The 22,373-nt window shown below is 43.6% G+C and overlaps 1 non-coding gene across 1 annotated transcript; it reads left to right on the forward strand.

The window, feature by feature from the left end:
- The first annotated feature begins 204 nt into the window (after positions 1–204).
- Positions 205–279, forward strand: Trnas-uga. Its single transcript has one exon. It is a non-coding gene; the product is annotated as a tRNA-Ser (tRNA).
- The last annotated feature ends 22,094 nt before the right edge of the window (positions 280–22,373 follow it).

A 22,373-nucleotide genomic window follows, 5' to 3' on the forward strand; every position in this document is an offset into this window, starting at 1 on the left:
TTTCATATCAGCGCACACTCCGCTGCAGAGTGAAAATCTCATTCTGGAAACATCCCCCAGGCTGTGGCTAAGCCATGTCTCCGCAATATCCTTTCTTTCAGGAGTGCTAGTTCTGCAAGGTTCGCAGGAGAGCTTCTGTAAAGTTTGGAAGGTAGGAGACGAGGTACTGGCAGAAGTAAAGCTGTGAGTACCGGGCGTGAGTCGTGCTTCGGTAGCTCAGTTGGTAGAGCACTTGCCCGTGAAAGGCAAAGGTCCCGAGTTCGAGTCTCGGTCGGGCACACAGTTTTAATCTGCCAGGAAGTTTCATATCAGCGCACACTCCGCTGCAGAGTGAAAATCTCATTCTGGAAACATCCCCCAGGCTGTGGCTAAGCCATGTCTCCGCAATATCCTTTCTTTCAGGAGTGCTAGTTCTGCAAGGTTCGCAGGAGAGCTTCTGTGAAGTTTGGAAGGTAGGAGAAGAGGTACTGGCAGAAGTAAAGCTGTGAGTACCGGACGTGAGTCGTGCTTCGGTAGCTCAGTTGGTAGAGCACTTGCCCGCGAAAGGCAAAGGTCCCGAGTTCGAGTCTCGGTCGGGCACACAGTTTTAATCTGCCGGGAAGTTTCATTATTAAATGTGTTTGCTACCTACGCAATTACTTACTTGCATTGTTTTTCTCCACCTAACTAGTTCGTACTACTGTTCAAATGGCTCTGAGCACTATGGGACTTAACATCTGAGGTCATCGGTCCCCTAGAACGTAGAACTACTTAAACCTAACTAACCCAAGGACATCACACACATCCATGCCCGAGGCAGGATTCGAACCTGCGAGCGTAGCAGTCACGTGGTTCCGGACTGAAGTGCCTAGAACCGCTCTGCCACCGCGGCCGGCATTCGTACTACTGTGTCCCTTTCGTTTCAAAGCTATTGGACTGTAAGGAACGCCTAGAATTTCTTGATCATGTGTTGGAGCAGTTGTGTACCGAAACCTTGCCGACGCCGTCGTTAGTAGTAGCCCATCCTGCTGGTACTTACGGTAATGGGTCACTTACTTTTCACAAATGTAATACTTGCAATTGGCTCTTACTGTGAGTAAGGAATGCGTAACTGAAATTTGATATGTGCTTGAGTTAACCAGTGTTATGATACTATTTTAGTTGGTATCTCCAAAAATTAAAATTGTGAACTTTTCCCCTTAAATAGTGTAAATAGACTTAAGTTACTGATTCTTTACCCCCTTAACATAAACGGCCTTTACGTCGTTATTGTAAGTGACTATTATGACCTACTAGCTGTCTATTTCATTAATGGCTTACAGTGACTAGTCCCGTTTAAAGCTCTGTCTAGTTTAAGTTTACATTAGCTAAGTAAATTCGAGACTTGCCTTAATGGTCGTTATTTGCCATTGAAGTTCTTATTTCCAGTTATGAAACAGGCCGCTGACCGTTATAGCAGTTGGCGGTTGCTTGTGAGACTTGTATGGTACAACTGAGATGTGGTGTTAGAGAAGTAAGCTGGAAATTACGTAGGATGATAAGAAATGATGTGGTTTTTCATAGAATCTGAGCGGAAAGCACTATCTGGAAGACACTAGAAGAAGGGAAAAGAGTAACGGAATAATTTCCATGTTTCAAGACGGTATCGTATAGCGTAAAACCTGCAGGGGGAAGAGAGGTAGATTAGAACATATCCAGACATAACTGAGGACGTTGGGTGCAACTGGTGCTGAGAGATGGATAGAAGAGAGGGGCTTAAAAGCAGTGATTTCTTGGTCTGAATTCACCGCACGCGTTGAATATTAAATCTTTGTTTTACGCAATAATTTTTCTATTACATCGTCTTATTGATGCTTCAAGCTGTCCAGTCCTTTATGTTCATATTTATCGTACAGGATATATTAGATAGCACCTTCCCCATAAAAGATGATACAACACAATTCTCTCAGACAATCTATTCATAATTAGTAATATATACGTAATCTCTTGGGTGGTGAGGAGTAATGCAATATTGTGTTCATTTTGAGGTTGTAGAGATAATGTGGTTGTGCGGTATCATCTAGATTTTCATCGCCTATATGATCTATCGTACTGCATACAGGCTGCCCCAGGACGAATGGTCAATATTCAATGACAAGAACGATCATTCGAATGAAAAACGTCTAGTAATATGGCCCCTAAAATGCAGTGCTGTGAGTAATTCATCAACCGAATAGAAGTATATTTCTCTACTTGTCGTTTGTTGCCACTCTCCTGTGCCTACACTGGTAGAGGTCATTCCCCTATAGTTTGCGCCCGCGTCTGTTTGTTTACTTATTTTTATTCTGCCGCCAGGACTTTCTTTTCTATTTGAACATCACCTCTTTGGGTGTCATTCTTTTCCTGTCGTCTTCGCCATCTTGTTCAACTGTCTTCCCATCGTCGCAGCCGCCAACGAAGCAGTCGTCTGTCCGCCTTCTACGTCGCTTTCGCTGCCGCCGCCGCCGCCACCACCAGCACCATCCTCATCTTCTGTTATCACATCACACCGGACTTGAAGCGCTTCCTCTGGCCCACCACCCTTTGTCCACCCTGCCTTTCTAACAGTATCTGCTCCATCCTTAGTCACTTCTTTTGCCTACGTTGCTCAAGCCAAAATAACAACTGGTCGACTTACCATCGCAATACCTGAAGCCACATTACGTTAATATGTGACCAAACCTACTCAAGCCTTCTGCGAGGACATACAAGATGCCACCGCTTCCCACGATCACCAAAAAACCACAGAACCGCCCTAGTGCAGACCTGATTACCAGCACCATAACAAAACACACACGTAACTCCCGGTCCTACAGAACACGAGGATACCGCGCCCATCGCTTGACCTTCTCCCCTGGCTACTTCCACTTTCCTCTAGTCCTAACCCCAAATTCCTAAACGCGAAATCTCTCACTCTAGGAATGTGAATATATATCCCTTACGTTCCTATCACTCAAATCATTCACCGCAAAGATTCTGTTCTCATCAGATCCATGAATCCCAATTTCTACTCCTCGGCCGGCCGGTGTGGCCGTGCTGTTAAAGGCGCTTCAGTCTGGAACTGCGTGACCGCTACGGTCGCAGGTACGAATCCTGCCTCGGGCATGGATGTGTGTGATGTCCTTAGGTTAGTTAGGTTTAATTAGTTCTAAGTTCTAGGCGACTGATGGCCTCAGAAGTTAAGTCGCATAGTGCTCAGAGCCATTTTTCCACTCCTCCTCCCCTAAATCCCACGTGCTACCTTTGGCTCTCATACCGCCCTCACTCCCTTCAGCACCGCTTCTACATCCAAAGATCCCTGCCCTCTCGCGTTTTGCCTTTGGTCCTCCTACCTTCAAAATGGTTCAAATGGCTCTGAGCACTATGGGACTTAACATCTATGGTCATCAGTCCCCTAGAACTTAGAACTACTTAAACCTAACTAACCTAAGGACAGCACACAACACCCAGCCATCACGAGGCAGAGAAAAACCCTGACCCCGCCGGGAATCGAACCCGGGAACCTGGGCGTGGGAAGCGAGAACGCTACCGCACGACCACGAGATGCGGGCTGGTCCTCCTACCTCCCTCACTGCCTTCAGCACCACTTCCACATACAAGAATGCCGTTCTCTCACCATAACTCCCACATTCACTGCTGTGATAACAAACATTGACCTTAAGATCACAGCTGAGGAGGTGGTTCCTGAACTCACTCTAAATCCTGATTTGGACATCTGTACAGTCCGCCATGTCTACAATGGCATAGGTCCCTTCTACCTCATGCAAGTCTTCACAGAGTCGGTCCACTCCCTTGATCAACTCCTCACAGAAGGAACTGTGATTTACAACTGCTGGCATAAAGTCGATCTTTCCTAATCCCTGCCCCCCCCCCCTCCCCCATAGTCCTCGCATTGATAAATATAAAAATTATTTGTTCATAACGACCACATTGTAAAAATTCCCCCACCTGTCCTCACTATAAAGACTTCCACTTCCTCAAATTGTGTCCCAACCTCGCCACCTCTCCCACCTGCAATGCCTGCAATGATACCCACTGTACCTACTCCACCAAGTGCAAGGCTAAACCCTCACCCATCAAACCATAATTAACAGTACTCACACATCCTACTGATCAGCATATCCATCCCAATGTCTCACTCCATGCCACTCCCACTGCAGAAGGCATCATCAGATTCCTCACCATTGTCTTTCTAAACATCTATACCAAACAACAACTTCTTGCTCTACAACAAATTTATTTTGCCACCCACTCTGATTTCCACCTCAGTATCAAGTCCACTAGTCCACCTACTCCCAAAACCATGTCCAATTTGTTTTCAGAAATCTCAACACACTCGTTTAAACCTCTCAACCCTCTCACTCCCACAACCCACTCCCTAAGCTCTCATCAGTCAGCAACAAAGCAGTCTATATCATAACATCTCCTCCCTATCCGCAAACAAGCATACCCTGTCTTAACACAACGTCAGTCCTCCAACAGTATCACACCTTCCGAACTTCTTTCTATATTCTCCACTGTGCTGATAATCCCATTCCCTAGCCAGAAGTGGAGTTGCAATTGGTGACCACGGAAAGCTCCCTGCTATGCCACAACCGCCACACGGTAATCCAATGACATACATTATCCCTAGCTTCTTCGTTGAAACACTGCTACCTGTGCTATTATCTAGGACTGACCTAGTAATCCAACCACCGATGATTTTCTCACTCACATCGACCACACACTTTCCTCTTACATTATTGCCAGTGGCCTCAACATTCATAGTAGATCCCCTGCAGAACTGCAGCAGTGGCATCAGTTTACTGGCTTCGTCTGATATGACATTATTTCCATCCCACTGTAAACCAGTCCTGAAAGCGTCACATCCCAATGTCGTCCTCCCAGCTCACCTCCTCTTCACCAATCCTTGTACAGAAACGAGAAGTTCATCATTCTCAGTTGAATTCGTGATTACATTTTGCGGATAACAAACAAAATCAACAACTAAATATTCGCATAAATTCTAGTATTCATTATAGAAAAGTATTTCCCTTCCTTACTGCATTCTTGCTCATATGAGGCGACCATCCAAAAATTCATTTCATTAACGATATACAGCCAAAAAACATTAAGTATCAGAAGTTTCAATGGAGACAAGGGAGAACCTGGTCGATTTATATCTGGTTTGTGAACGTTATACGTGCACAGTATCAAGAGATTGCAGATGTCAAACAGCCACCGCATCAGCCATGAGGGGCGCTGTGTTTTTTATATGTCCTTATGATTTCTACTACTGTTTATTCATTCGTATGTGAATTTAACATGTTTTGGATGTTCCATGCTTTTAGTTTTAGTTCTGTCACAGTCTAAAATAACAGTTGCGACATCCCAACTCATTTTGGTTACCCTTAACAATAGCAGCGCCCAAAGCGCCCAGGAAGCGACACTACTCAATACAATATCGGATGAAAGCGAATACTAACGTTTATGTTGATTTTTAACATAGTTTTACAACTAGGTTGTGTCTGTAGTGTCATAAAAATCGACAACACCCAAAAACAGTTACACAACAGTTGTATTATTTAGCTTCCTATGGACGCTGTAAGATCCGAAACGATTCTTTGCAGGACAGTTTGTTTTCGATTCTTCTGTAAGCTGCAGACGTTTACTGAATAACTTTGTTTTCCTTCAGTAACTAAACATTGCTAGTAAACACCAGAAGACGTTACCTTTTACAGAAAGACGTCGTATATTTATCCAACAAAGCAGAGTTTTGTTCGCTACACTTTCAGCCATATCAGTGAAGGCTAATAGTAGGAAATCTATGTGGATTGTAAAACCTACATTCTAAAGCGTCCGGATTTTACCGATCTTACATGAGCTTCATCCATAATGACAGGACGATACGATATGAGATCCTCAGAAAATAATAATTATATCAACAAAAGGCAATTGCAGTTAATCTCATTTACCGAAAACTAACACAACAATATCTACCAATATATGTTCTGGCATGAACAAACAAATTAAAGTTCAACGCATTTTGGGGACAAACCGAGCAGGTGGTTAATGATGTCGTAAAACTCCCATTTAGCAAGAGAACGGCGAGCTTCAGCGCAGAAAGGGATAAGGCCAGAACAATACATTACTTCATTTTACATAAATAAGGCCGGGACGGAGGGTAAGTGGCTGCACGTCATCAATAGGGCTAGGCTGCGACCCAACAAGAAAATTAAAAATGTATTCACCTCTAGGAAAGAAAGTTAAGTTCCTGTGAACAACTATGAGGAGAATTTTTGTAATTTTTTTTGATCGGTACTGTTAGATGACTGTATGTCTATACCCACCTGAACGTCCGATCGACTAATTTATTTTAGATTTGTTTCGTGTTTCGCTGTTGTTCTGTGATACATATGCCTGTTTATAACCACCTTGGTGTTCCTTTTGTGCAACATGGTATAAAATGCTTTTACATAATGTTACAAGGTCGTGGCTTATAATGTGTAATTCCAGTGTCATGTTAGATAAGAACTGATACGCGGTAACTTATTCACAGCAAAATAAAGGTTAAGACAAACAACTGCCTCATTCGGAAAAAGAAATCAAACAGAGTGTACTGAACCATGTGAGGATAATGGTGTAAGAGATCAGAGTCCCTAGTTCAGGAAAATATAATTGACACAGATAATTATTTTAATTTATATTGCAACGTGACCTTCAGTACTGATGGTGGTACAGTTAAGGTTGTAACTCGATCTGGTACGAAGACTACCGTCGCGTTTCATGGCCTACAGCTCCTGCAAGCTACCCTCTGTAGTAATGGTTTAACAAATTCGTGTGGTCCACGAAATTACAGGCCCCAGCGAGTTTTTGCCTGGTATTAATAACTTATAGTGGAAGGTTTTAACCAAGCAGTAAAAATTTGAACACAACAGATAACGCAGTATTTTTTAGAATCACTACATAATTCACCTATGAAGGGCTTAATAGGGTACACAGAGACATTATTTACTTTCGTGACTCAGCATTCATCTGTGGTACACACTTTCACCTATGCTTTATGATGAAGGGAGCAAATAATCAGTCAAAGGTATAGGTTAATTGATATTTATTCAATACCGATGGCATTTCAATAACTAGCCATGTGGCTGTTGGAAGAGACATCGTTACAACTGGTCTCTCTAGTTAACATGATTCACTTTCTCCACGTAATTATGTATAGGGAGAGGGGACAGCAGACCTGGCTTCAATGTAATTTTATGCAGGCATATAATTAAACTTAAATCCATGCTTATTACATTCAGTTGCTATTGGTTACGCAGAACAAGTTCAGCAGAGACACTTCAAGCGATCTTGGTCAGGGCAGAAGAGTATTTGCCTAAATGTTTCAATTTTCGTTAAAAATTAAGTTGAAGAAACGGTAGCAAGTGATGCACTTAACTATGAATGAATCGTCCTTGCAGAAACAACACCACGTTACTGAGCTGTAGTAAGAACATTTTACTATCATATGGTGGGAAAATTTTTGTAAGTCTTTATTCCATCAATGGGCATTAACATCTGAACTTTCCTAGATACAGGAGTTTAAATCGTGTATTTTACGTAACTCACTTCATTGTAGGCGAATCAAATAGTTATGTGGGGCACGAGAAACATTAACTAACTATAACATTAATACTGTTCCATACACGTGGCCAAGCAGCGGTAGCCAACAGAAATGCAAAAAAAAAATACGAACAAACGAGATTATTCCTTCTCTATCTTAACACTCACCCATTACAGTATGGTTATTCACTCGACTGCTATACATTTTCATACCTAAAATGCAGTTTACCAATGTGGCGGATACTCCAGCCGATCACATGGCGGGAAAGCACGTACACAAAGGAAACACATGAAAAATAAATAAAAATGCCCAATATATTACTGTGAAAGAAAGACTGCGTTAAAATACATTAAATGAGTCAAATTAAAAATAATTTTGTGAATGTTACCTATCATTAACAGTGCTACACAAATAAAAAGATTTGTAATAGACCGTCATTACGCTCTTGTTGATTATACAGCTGATTCTTTTATTATTATTGCTCACAAACGCCAAACAAAAGTGAGCTGTTCTGATCAGCTTGTTTCATTGCAATTGGCTATACTTACGTCCAATAGCTGTATGCGACAAAATCAGACAACAATAAGATAAATTAGTCCTCCTGCCTAGATCGTGCCTAACAAACCTACCGCCCCCAAGCGGTTGACCTGATCGGTAGATGTAACAAAATACCTTCCATCGACTGCCTCATATGGGCGATAGTGGCAGCAACATGATGCAAGATGTAGGTATTTCTGAAGTGAGAAAGAGTGTATGTGAGCCTTAAGTATTTCTACATCTCTTGGCTACGTCGAATAGTGATATCAACATTTACTTTTCTTTTCTAGATAAATGGTCAGATGACGAGGCAGCGCAAACCACTGCTTGGGTAACGTTATTATTCATTTAGTGACATCAAAAACCTCGATGCCTCCACCAATAACCAAATGAACTGATTATAGAATAAAACACTATCTGCCAACAAGTTCTCATAAAAATCAGACATTCAAGCTGTTATCTTCTTACCGAAAATTAATTACTATTAAAATGGAAGAAAATGCAATAAAGGAACGTTTCGCTGCTATGTCTCGTGTGCAGTTAGGTTGGAGAAAGTCGAAAAAAATGGATGTGCCTATTATCACGCACTAGTTTCATATCATATGCGAAAAGTTCAAGAGTGCTTCACCAACTAGTAGAACGGTAAGTCTGCAGTTTATCTCGAACTCGGAAGAATTGTTTGTAACATACTTTAGAAGTGTATCAAGATGCTGTGAAGCTGCGGTCATCATCCCCAGTTGCTTAGAAAGATGCCTGCAAGCAGTACCTCTGCCAACCTTACGCGCAGTTACAACAGCTTTCTTTTGTGCAGTGAATAGTTTTGCCTAAGTCAGGAGTTACTGCATAATATTATCGTGCAAACCATCAGCGAATGAAAATATGGAAATTATGTTAACTTAGTGACTTCTATGTTCCAAAACTTGGAAATTAGCCAAATCTACACTTTTTTGCAGCTCCGCTACAAAGATTTTCGAGAATAACAGCTCATCGATATACACATCATAGAAATGAAAAAATTCTACCCTGTTTACACTCTGCTGTTGGTATAACATATTAATAGTGGATGGGAGATTTCTGACAGTACGCAGTTCAGTTAGCTATCGTATTTCAAAGCTTAGTATTAGCCCTCTTCTGCAAAACCAGTCAGTAACGTTCACAACAGGTTTCTCTGTTGGTGTCTCTTTGCTCGGCTTCACAACAATGCCTGTATCTGCGCGCAGGACTAGTGCTTTCTCATGATTCAAATAAAATAGCAGATCATTAACAGAAAAAGAAGAATACTAGTGAGCCAATGAACAACTCCTGTGGAACTCACAGTGTAATTCCCCCCATACCATGTGCGAGATGTGCCTTGACTTTTCTAGTATTCAAAACACCTGGGATAACTTTCAGGATTCTGTTTCTTACGTAAGAACTACACCAGCTATATGATTAGTGTAGTTAGCATTGGCGCAATCACGCAAGAAATTCAGATCGGAGTGTGAGAGGCAGAGTTTTTAGTCTTAGGAAGTTTCCCATAATCAGCGGTCGACGTCAATGACATTGTTATTTGACCGTTTTTTCCAAAACTGTCTCGTAACTGATATAAAACTAGAAATAAAAAGATAAGTGAAATAAATAATTAACCCTCACCAACAAATGAGATATGTATCAGTACAGGTGACTGCCGGTACTTCACTAGTATAGATTACATTAATACACTGAATAGCATGTTCACCTAAAAACAGGTCTGTATGAAATTACACACATCAAAAATGCTTTGCGTCACCTCGGGTCAAAGAGTTCCGGGACCTGTAGAGAAAACTGAAATGGAGATCAACGTAAAAATCATTTCCCCCCTTTTTATTGCTCATGAAAACTACAAGTTGAATGTTGTACCACCATACAGCGAGACCTTCAGAGGTGGTGGTCTAGATTGCTGTACACACCGGTACCTCTAATACCCAGTAGCATTTCCTCTTGCATTGATACATGTCTATATTCGTCGTAACATACTATCTACAAGTTCATCAAGGTACTGTTGGCCCAGAATGTCCCACACCTCAATGGCGATTCGGCGTGGATCCCTTAGAGTGGTTGGTGTGTGACGTCGTCCACAAACAGCCGTTTTCAAACTATCCCAGACATGTTCAACAGGGTTCATGTCTGGAGGACATGCTGGCCAGTAGTCGAGCGACAACGTTATTCACAAGACGTGCACGATAGGCTCGCTATTTGTCGTCCGTTAAGACGAATGCCTCGCCGGTATGCTGCGACATGGTTGCACTGTCGGTCGAAGAATGGCACTCACGTATCGTACAGCCGTTACGCCGCATTCCATGACCACCAGCGGCGTACGTCGGGCCCACATAGTGCCACCCCAAAACAGCAGGGAACCTCCACCTTGCTGCACTCTCTGGACAGTTTGTCTAAGGCATTGAGACTGACCGGGTTGCCTCCAAAAACGTTTCCGACGATTATCTCGTTGAAGGAATGTACAACACTCATCAGTGAAGAGAACTTTATGCCAATGCCGAGCGGTCCATTCGGCATGGTGTTGGTCCCTGTATTCCGCTGCATGGCGTTGTGGTTGCGAAGATGGACCTCGCCATGGACGTCAGGAGTGAATTTGCGCATCATGCAGCTATTGAGCACCGTTTGAGTCGTAAAAAGACGTTCTGTGGCTGCACAAAAAGCATTATTCAACATGTTGGTGTTGGTGTCAGTGTTCCTCCGAGCCATAATCCGCAGGTAGAGGTCATGCACTGCAGTAGTAGCCCTTGGGCGCCTGAGCGAGGCATGTCATTGACAGTTCCTGTCTCTCTGTATGTCCTCCATGTCCGAATAACATCGCTTTGGTTCACTCCGAGACGCCTGGACACTTCCCTTGTTAGCCGGCCGGAGTGGCAGTGCGGTTCTAGGCGCTACAGTCTGGAACCGAGCGACCGCTACGGTCCCAGGTTCGAATCCTGCCTCGGGCATGGATGTGTGTGATGTCCCTAGGTTCGTTAGGTTTAATTAGTTCCAAGTTCTAGGCGACTGGTGACCTCAGAAGTTAGCCGGCCGAAGTGGCCGTGCGGTTAAAGGTGCTTCAGTCTGGAACCGCAAGACCGCTACGGTCGCTGGTTCAAATCCTGCGTCGGGCATGGATGTTTGTGATGTCCTTAGGTTAGTTAGGTTTAACTAGTTCTAAGTTCTAGGGGACTAATGACCTCAGCAGTTGAGTCCCATAGTGCTCAGAGCCATTTGAACCATTTTTTTGAACCTCAGAAGTTAAGTCGCATAGTACTCAGAGCCATTTGAACCATTTTGAACTTCTCTTGTTAAGAGCCCTTCCTGGCGCAAAGTAACACTGGAGAAGCGATCGAACCGCGGTATTATTCGTCTAGGGATGGTTCAACTACAGGCAACACGAGCCGTGTATCTCCTTCCTGGTGGAATGACTGGGATGGGCTATCGGATCTCCTCCGTCTAATAGGCGCTGCTCATGCATGGTTATTTTATATCTTTGGGCGGGTTTGGTGACATTCCTGAATAGTCAAAGGGACAATATCTGTGATACAATATCAACAGCCAAAGTCTATCTTCAGAAGTTCTGGGAACTGGGGTGATGAAAATCTTTTTCTGATGTGCGTATATTGCACTGGACTGTGAGCAGATGCACAGCATCCTCACAAGCCAGTATGAAGGGCCGCCCCACGAGAATTCATATTAGGCAGTCGCCGACAGCTATGGAGGTCAATGCTATGCGGCCAGATAGGCCTCCACTTTGAGTCTTTCTTCCCGCGAACCATACGCGACTGGAACAGGAAAGGGAGCTAATGACAGGGGCACGCTAAGTGCACTTCGCCACACACCGTTGAGTGGCTTGCGGAGTATAAATGTAGATGTAGAATGTAGATGTAGATGTAGCCGAACCTGGGCGCCGGTTCCAAGAGACACAGTAGATGCTGTGGTGACGGGACAGTGTGTAACCTCCCTCTCACTTATCGACCTTAATGACAGCGAAAAATTAAACCGCGTGTACCTAATGGAAATTTGGGAAAAGCAATCGTCACCGAAGTTAATCTGTCGGTAAAGAGGGAGGAAAGGGTTACATCTAAATGAAAGGAAAAATGCAAATGAAACTGATGGAAATTAATTTTGAAAAGGGGTAAAGTTAATAAAGAAAGTTAATGTGCGGCCGTTACGTTAACAATTAACTAGCGGTAATTAGATATTTGAGATTTGGGGGAAATTACGGTCGCCAGTCCTAAGGACAATTACTATAGTAACTGAAAAAGAAAGTTTATTACACATATAATTAGCACTGAAAGCGTGGCAACTGAAGGTTGACACGTGTTGTGTGAAAACTGTAAGTTTGTCAGAAGTAATAAATTTCGCTGCACTCTGACTTAATTTAGCAAAAGATATAATAAAACAGGAAAATCGAAAGTTAATTTAGTGACTGAAGTTAATAGTGAGCTTTCTTTCCGAAGCACATCGAAATTCAGTAAAATACGGTTAGTCTTGGACTACCTCAACAATCATTTCAAAAGCTACCTGAATCCACGCAATTCAGAAATAAGGGATTTAACTTTGAACTTGAATTAAATGATTCTGAACAATTAACAGTAGTAAAATTTAGTACGTACCAAGCTGAGCTGCAGTCACAGGTAAGCTAAAATACGGTAACAAAACTCGCACTCTTAATTTGTGCTTGTGTAATCTGAATATTGTAGCCAGCTATGAATACCTTAACTGAACTTCGAAATTAAAGCAGTGAAATGGAATGATATTACTTTAATTCTGGCGTTTGAATTTCAACGACACTCGGGTTCATTTCGGAAAAGGGAGGGACCCTGCTTGGCAATGCAATTGGGACAATGAGCAACAAAGGTTCATGCTAATTTGCTGTAATTTTGTGATGCAACAATTTTAAAAGTTTGAAAAGCTGAGGTCTGCCATACAGTTCTAAAACTTTACGTGCTTCCAGTCTTCCTTGTTGGCTGATTGAAGGTTTGAAGCTGTCGATCGAGGAGGTGGCGACAGTCACTCATTGTCGGCCGTCGCTGTTGCTGAAGCTGGATGTTGGCGCGCCTTCTTCTCGACACGGTCACCAGACGAAACGGGCTCTTGATGTGCGCCAGCTAATGCTTCCCGTCGGCGACACCATGTCAGAAACTATCATCGCAAGTCGAGCGCAATTACATTCTGCCAAACCCCGAAAGCGCGGCAACTCACGGGAGCTTCACACAACACACCTGCTCCACTGCTCCCTCTGCTCTGCCCGCGCTCCACCCGGCAGAGTTAACACTACCAAAGATCCTAAACATTTTGGTTCTCCACACGACCAATCAATGTATTCGTTCGATAGCATAGTTTTCCCTAGGCTAGACCAGCGTATAAATACAAATAATATTCACAAAAGAAACCAATTATACATCAACATAAATGCATATATATATATATATATATATATATATATATATATATATATATATATATACAAATAGTAAAAAATTACAATATACAAAGACACAGAACTGTTATATCTTCAGGTAACAAAATAAGGAAAAAAAATTGCAGTGCAATAGATGGAAATAGGAGGATATGCATTTCCGGCGTTACAAGTGCCAACCTTTTTTAACAAACTGTTTCTGGAAGGAGATGATGTGCCGTTTTGGCAGACCCAAAAGGACACTTTTGTGAACAGAAATATAGGAAGCAGGACTTCTTGAAAGCAGACCGACTGCTATCTGAAAGGGAAATGAGAATGAGAGTGATTAGGCCACCTCTGAGGCTCTGAGGCGCAGCCATTCAGTTCACGCGCTGACATATAAAAATATGCATAATGTAAGAGGTGCAACGGCTGAGTAAAATAAATAATTTGGAACTTAGGAAGAGAAACATGATTGTGCTACAGAGGTTCAAACTCATGGGCCATAGGCAGAGACAGAAAGAGATGACACAGTTATTCAGCACTAAATATTATGGTGTGTGTTATTGGTCAACAGCCGTAAGTATCAGTCAGGAGAACAGACCAGCTTCGGAGCATCCATAGGTCAGCCAGCTGAAACGACGTGATGTTGTGCCTGAGCAGTGGTTCTGTGCTCTTGCTGCTGTTACATGTATTAGTGTTTTCCATGTCTTCTGCTGGTTCAAATGTGTATTACGGCGATAATTATCATTTTGACGTTTCAGAGTCAGCAGTGGCGTATACTTTTCAGGTGTAACAGCATGTATGATATCCGAAGTCCACCCAAAATATCTCTGGAACAATAACAGCTATTGGAAAACGACTTTCCCCGGTATCAATGTAGGGCTGGGGCCCATGAATGTACATATTTGGAAACATTCTAAAACGAAAGCATATGTGTTTTTTAACACAAATTTATGTTTTTTTTAAATGGACCTCCTATATTTTTTCTTCAGCAATCCATAGCATGACAAAGCACATACACAATGGCGTTGATTGCATCGCAATATTCCCATTACATCCAGAGATACTGAGACGCGAAGTTGACGCTTGAAACACACAACATGCGCTGCTAGCACACGTCCTGAGGCTCAGGTGTGAACCCCATGCTGCCCGTAATCGCGATGTGATTGACATGTGTAATCACACCTCCATACTTATCAAGAGGTCCGAAACGAATAATACGGTCTGCTGCCATCAACTCTCATGAGCACACAATGGTTTCCCTCTTGCACGTTTTACGTATCTACGTACATAATATGAACCAGTACCGACCGGTGTACACCCGTCAGGTTGTCTTATTTATCCTGCACACCCAAAATAAGGTTTATCTAATGCGTTATACGACCCATTGCGCCTGTCGCGCAGGGCCTGGCTCTACCTAGTCAAGCGTCCAACGTAGTTCCCACTACTGCCACAGTTACCACTTCGCCTTGTTTATGATTTGCGACCCATGCAAACTCCTGTACTCCACCACCCTCCGAGCATCCCATTTGTTGTTGCTTTGGCGTGCAGTACACAGCTTGCCAGTGTAGTCGTGCATCAGAGTAATCTAGTGGCGGCACAGAGGTAGTACACATTGTGAATAAACGTTGTGTTGTGGAACTTATACTGTACAGTATAATGTACACACATGAAAATATGGTAGAAATGCTGCTGATCTATGGAGAATGTACGTTGACGGGAAATACGTTATGAGATTGCTTGTTTGTTAATAGTACTGTTAGCGAACATTATGATTATTAAGTTAATACGTCTGTTTTCTACCCTACTGTACATACCTGTACTGTACCCTGTTGTAGGTGGACGAAATGCTGTTCACGCCGAACGACTGTACAGAAGACGATTCCCTGACAACCCATCGCCTTCGCGCCGGATGTTTGGTCGTCTCACATCTCGTCTACGTGAAACGGGAAGCTTAAATCCAAGACCTCGACATCGTCCTAGAACACGCACATATGAACGTGCCGAAGTGGCTAGCACACGTCCTGAGGCTCAGGCGTGAACCCCATGCTGCCCGTAATCGCGATGTGATTGGCATGCGTAATCACACTTCCATACTTATCAAGAGATCCGAAACGAATAATACGGTCTGCTGCCTTCCTGCATTAACGTCGTACATTCCAGCAGGTATTTATCCCATAGGCTAGGGGTGATGCGGTTCTGTAACATAATCTGTGTACCGCAACGTTAGTCACAAAGTTAACTTCGCTTATCGTTAATCCGTTACTGAAAAGGTAATGCCGTTCAACGTTAAAACTTTACTTTAGTGTAGATCTAGCGCAAGTGACAGTTAATCATTCACTCGTAATAGTAAAATTCATGTTGATGGTTTTAGTGAAACGAGCAAGTGGACTAAAAGTTTTACCGTTGTTTAGGTAAAAATGTTTTGATTTCGGAAGTTCAGGTAGGACATAGAAGATGAATGTAAACATGTTTAACCAATTAGTTTTATTATCACATAATTATCAATGTTATGTTTATCTAATGCGTTAAATGACAAATAGTTGCAAACAAATGTTTCTTAACATCACTGGGTAAAATGGCCCTTTGTAGAAACTTCCACTGTGATACCAGCACTACATACTAAACATTGCGCTCACATCTCATGCTCAAAGTGATGCCCATTGGCTTGCACACATAGGGTCACTCTGCGGATGAAGGATGCCCTACTTCGTGCTACTGTTTCCTCTTTGATGGCTGTACAAGCATCAATAATGCGTTGCTTCATGTCCTCTGGTGTTGTTGGCTCATGTTGATAAACAGCATCCTTCACTGCTCCCCAAAGAAAATAATCCAGCGGTGTAAGGTCCGGGGATCGGGCAGGCCACCTAACTGGGTCACCTCGTCCAATACACCTACCAGGGAACTTACGGTTCAGAAATCGTCGTGCTCGTAAAGCGTTATGTGCAGGGCATCCGTCATGCTGATACCACATTACCATTCTCCGGTTCAAAAGTAAGGTGTCCAAGAGAACAGAGAGATTGTGTCGTATAAATCTGGAGTATTGTCTGCCATTTTGCATGCCGTTTATAAAGAAATGTCCGATAATGGTGTCTCCAACAATCCCACACCAAATATTAACTTTCCACGGACGTTGATGCTCTACCTGACGGATCCATTTTGGATTGTCTGCGGACCAATAATGCACATTCCTCATATTGACAATTCCTTTGTTGGAGAATGATGCCTCGTCGGTAAAGAGAGCATCTGCAAAAAAATTTGGGTTAGTCAGAAGTTAATGCGGAGCCCACCGACAAAATGTTACACATTTGCGGAAGTCATTTCCATGAAGATCCTGGTGTAAATAAACATGGTAAGAATGAAGTTTATGACGTTGAAGAATACGCGGTGCACTTGATTTCGACACACCATCTTCACGTTCAATTTGACGTGTGCTGATTTGAGGATTCACAGCTATGGTAGCGAGCACAGCAACTTCAGCACGTTCATCTGTGCGTGTTCTAGGACGATGTCGAGTTCTTGGATTTAAGCTTCCCGTTTCACGTAGACGAGATGTGAGACGACCAAACATCCGGCGCGAAGGCGATGGCTTGTCGGGGAATCGTCTTCTGTACAGTCGTTCGGCCTGAACAGCATTTCGTCCATCTACAACGGGGTACAGTACAGGTATGTAAAGTAGGGTAGAAAACAGACATATTAACTTAATAATCATAATGTTCGCTAACAGTACTATCAACAAACAAGCAATCTCATAACGTATTTCCCGTCAACGTACATTCTCCATAGATTAGCAGCATGTCTACCATATCTTCGTGTGTGTACATTATACTGTACAGAATAGGTTCCACAACACAACGTTTATTCACAATGTGTACTACCTCTGTGCCGCCACTAGATTACTCTGATGCACGACTACACTGGCAAGCTGTGTACTGCACGCCAAAGCAACAACAAATGGGATGCTCGGAGGGTGGTGGAGTACAGGAGTTTCCATGGGTCGCAAATCATAAACAAGGCGAAGTGGTAACTGTGGCAGTAGTGGGAACTACAATGGACACTTGACTATGTAGGGCCAGGCCCTGCCCGACAGTCACAATGGGTCATATAACGCATTAGATAAACCTTATTTTGGGTGTGCAGGATAAATAAGACAACCTGACGGGTGTACACCGGTCGGTACTGGTTCATATTGTGTACGTAGATACGTAAAACGTGCAAAAGGGAAACCATTGTGTGCTTATGAGAGTTGATGGCAGCAGACCGTATTAATCGTTTCGGACCTCTTGATAAGTATGTCAATCACATCGCGATTACGGGCAGCATGGGGTTCACGCCTGAACCTCAGGACGTGCGCTAGCAGCGCATGTTGGGTGTTTCAAGCGTCAACTTCGCGTCTCAATATCTCGGGATGTAATGGGAATATTGCGATGCAATCAACGCCATTGTGTATGTGCTTTGTCATGCTATGGATTGCTGAAGAAAAAATATGGGAGGTCCATTTAAAAAAACATAAATTTGTGTTAAAAAACACATATGCTTTCGTTTTAGAATGTTTCCAAATATGTTCATTCATGGGCCCCAGCCCTACATTGATACCGGTGAAAGTCGTTTTCCAATAGCTGTTATTGTTTCAGAGATATTTTTTGTGGACAAGATAGCTGGGACACCCTGTATATACACTCCTGGAAATGGAAAAAAGAACACATTGACACCGGTGTGTCAGACCCACCATACTTGCTCCGGACACTGCGAGAAGCTGTACAAGCAATGATCACACGCACGGCACAGCGGACGCACCAGGAACCGCGGTGTTGGCCGTCGAATGGCGCTAGCTGCGCAGCATTTGTGCACCGCCGCCGTCAGTGTCAGCCAGTTTGCCGTGCCATACGGAGCTCCATCGCAGTCTTTAACACTGGTAGCATGCCGCGACAGCGTGGACGTGAACCGTATGCGCAGTTGCCGGACTTTGAGCGAGGGCGTATAGTGGGCATGCGGGAGGCCGGGTGGACGTACCGCCGAATTGCTCAACACGTGGGGCTTGAGGTCTCCACAGTACATCGATGTTGTCGCCAGTGGTCGGCGGAAGGTGCACGTGCCCGTCGACCTGGGACCGGACCGCTGCGACGCACGGATGCACGCCAAGACCGTAGGATCCTACGCAGTGCCGTAGGGGACCGCACCGCCACTTCTCCAGCAAATTAGGGACACTGTTGCTCCTGGGGTATCGGCGAGGACCATTCGCAACCGTCTCCATGAAGCTGGGCTACGGTCCCGCACACCGTTATGCCGTCTTCCGCTCACGCCCCAACATCGTGCAGCCCGCCTCCAGTGGTGTCGCGACAGGCGTGAATGGAGGGACGAATGGAGACGTGTCGTCTTCAGCGATGAGAGTCGCTTCTGCCTTGGTGCCAATGATGGTCGTATGCGTGTTTGGCGCCGTGCAGGTGAGCGCCACAATCAGGACTGCATACGACCGAGGCACACAGGGCCAACACCCGGCATCATGGTGTGGGGAGCGATCTCCTACACTGACCGTACACCACTGGTGATCGTCGAGGGGACACTGAATAGTACACGGTACATCCAAACCGTCATCGAACCCATCGTTCTACCATTCCTAGACCGGCAAGGGAACTTGCTGTTCCAACAGGACAATGCCCGTCCGCATGTATCCCGTGCCACCCAACGTGCTCTAGAAGGTGTAAGTCAACTACCCTGGCCAGCAAGATCTCCGGATCTGTCCCCCATTGAGCATGTTTGGGACTGGATGAAGCGTCGTCTCACGCGGTCTGCACGTCCACCACGAACGCTGGTCCAACTGAGGCGCCAGGTGGAAATGGCATGGCAAGCCGTTCCACAGGACTACATCCAGCATCTCTACGATCATCTCCATGGGAGAATAGCAGCCTGCATTGCTGCGAAAGGTGGATATACACTGTACTAGTGCCGACATTGTGCATGCTCTGTTGCCTGTGTCTATGTGCCTGTGGTTCTGTCAGTGTGATCATGTGATGTATCTGACCCCAGGAATGTGTCAATAAAATTTCCCCTTCCTGGGAAATGAATTCACGGTGTTCTTATTTCAATTTCCAGGAGTGTATATAGCCTATGACATATCATTTTCATTGCAAGCACAGACTTGTTTAGGCGCTTAAGCAGTTCGTTAGTATGTTGCTCCCAACTGAATTTATTATGAAGTTGTAATCCCTAGCATTTTACACTCTCAACTCCTCCTATTTCCATGTCATCATATTTTATACACACACCAGAAGGAAATCTCTTGGAAGTTCTGAACTGCATATAGTGGGTCTTTTCAAAGTTTGATGACAGTGAATTGACTATGAACCACTCATTAATGTCAGTAAAAATTTGACTAGCTGCCCTTTCTAAATTTATATTTGATTTACTATTTATTGCAATGTTTGTATCATCTTCAAATAAGACAAACTTGGCATCTGCTAATGTAACAGATGTTAGGTCATTAATGTACACAAGAAACAGTAGTGGACCTAGTATGGAACCTTGGGGAAAACCACATGTAATTTCTTCCCAGTCAGATGATGTCTGATTGCCTGCTGCTGAAGTGTTACGTAACCCTTTGTTTTCTATTAGTAAGATATGACTGAAACCACTTTGCAGCATTACCAGTGACGCCATAATATTTTAATTTACTTAAAAGAATGCTGTGATTCACACAGTCCAACGTCTTTGACATGTCACAGAATATGCCAGTTGCCTCTAATTTGTTGTCAAATGAATTAAGGACATTTTCGCTGTATGTTTAAATAGCTTTCTCAATATCAGAACCCTTAAGAAACGCAAACTGTGACTTTGAGAAAATGCTATTTTCACTAAGGTGCTTAAGTAGACGCTTGAACATAACTTTTCCAAAGAATTTTGAAAAAGCTGGCAAAAGTGAATTCTGTTGGTAATTTAACAGCATTTCTTTTTCCCCTTTCTTGTGGAGAGGTATAACTTCAGTATATTTACGCCAGTCCAAGAATGTTCCTGTGACAAGTGATTGATTACATAAATAACTTAAGAAATGTCTAATCTCACATGAACACTCTTTTATTCACTTTGTTGATATGTTATCATAGCCACTAAAATGCTTTCATTTCAAGGACTTTATGATGGATTCTATTTCTGTGGGTGAAGTAAGTGTCAATTCCATTTTACTGAGATTGCTTGTGTGCACTAATGTCAGATATTCCATTGCATTATTTTCTGAACCTGACAACCCCATGCTATCAGTAACAGAGACAATATACTTTCTTAAATGGTTTGCAACACAACATGCGTTTGTTACCAAGGTTACATTTATTTTTAGAGCTATTTGTTCCTCCTCATTTCTAATCTACCAGTCTCTGACTTAACTATATCCAATATTGTTTTTATTTTATTGATGGATGTATTTATCTTCTTCTCATAATGCAGGTGTTTAGATTTCTGGATAACCTTCTTCAATATTTTGCAGTAGTTTTTGTAATGAGCTATAATGCTAGTATCAAAGGTGTCCCTACGTATCAGATAGAGTTTCCTTTTTGTCAATAGTAATAACGAAAATCATAAGTTCTGTACAGTTTTTATTTCTTTATCGAGTTCTTGATGGCAGCCGGAGGACTGTTTTGCTGGCGATGTAACATCCGTCCATCGGTCCATTAGACTGGCGGCGGCGTGACACCCCAGGTGAGCTACAGCGAGGGCCAGAGACGCGAGTGCCCTTTCGCCCGTCACTCGGCGCTCGTTAATGCAGTGACGTCGCGTCGCTCTGTGCTGCCGTTTGGCGGCCTGGCGGGGCGCCGTAATCCAGGCGGCGTTTCAATTACCGCAACCGGGCGCTGATTGGCTAATCCGTGCCGGGGCGCTCTCGGCGGCCGCTAATGGCGTGCTGGCAAACAAGTGACGGGCGATATGTCCACAGAGACGCCCGGCGACTGCCCACCTGTCAGGGGGCGGCGCTGTGGACCGGGCTTACGAGTGACGGCCCGGCGGATTTCAGCGACAAAAAGCGAGTCTCTTCCTGTCTGACTTTCCAATGTGTCGTTACAACTCACTAGCCACTAGCCATGGGATCAACGGAAGCGAGTTCAGCACTTCCTGAATAATCACACGACCGGAGGATGTCTTACTCGCTCGCAAATCTTCCAGGTTTTACGTCGTGGTTCATGAAACTTTTCCGTTCCTAATGTTTCGTCCAGAACTGCATTGGACTCTTCAGAGGTGATCGTCGTTCAGCTGTGTCTTGCTGAGTTACGAGTCGAACGTCAGGTAGTTTCTGTAAGAAAAGGAGCGTAGCAGGTTTCACTTGATCGTCGGAGTAATCCTTGTCAGAGGTAAAAATTTCCTATCGAGATGGCGCCTAACAATTATAAATCTTATGTATGTATTCTGTAGAGCTATTATCCACATACCACTAAATTTCATGTCTTCTCCTTTTCTGTTTATTTACTTAAAATTCTTCTCTATATAGCCAAGCCAATGAAACTGATATAGAGATGTGTAAACAGGCAGAATACGGCACTGCGGACGGCAACGCCTATATAACACAACAAGTGTCTGGCCCAGTTCTTATATCAGGTACTACTGCTATAATGGCACGTTATAAAGATTTAAGTAAGTTTGAGCGTGAATGAAATTTTCACTCTGCAGCGGAGTGTGCGCTGTTATGAAACTTCCTGGCAGATTAAAACTGTGTGGTGGACCGAGACTCGAACGCAGTTTTAATCTTCCAGGAAGTTTCAAGTTTGAACGTGGTGCTATAGTGGTCGCACGAGCGATTGAACACCATCTTCCAGGTAGCGATGAGATGGAGACTTTCCCGTAGGATCATTTCACGAGTGTACCGTG

Source organism: Schistocerca piceifrons, chromosome 7 (genome assembly GCF_021461385.2).
Source record: "Schistocerca piceifrons isolate TAMUIC-IGC-003096 chromosome 7, iqSchPice1.1, whole genome shotgun sequence".
Classification (NCBI taxonomy): domain Eukaryota; kingdom Metazoa; phylum Arthropoda; class Insecta; order Orthoptera; family Acrididae; genus Schistocerca; species Schistocerca piceifrons.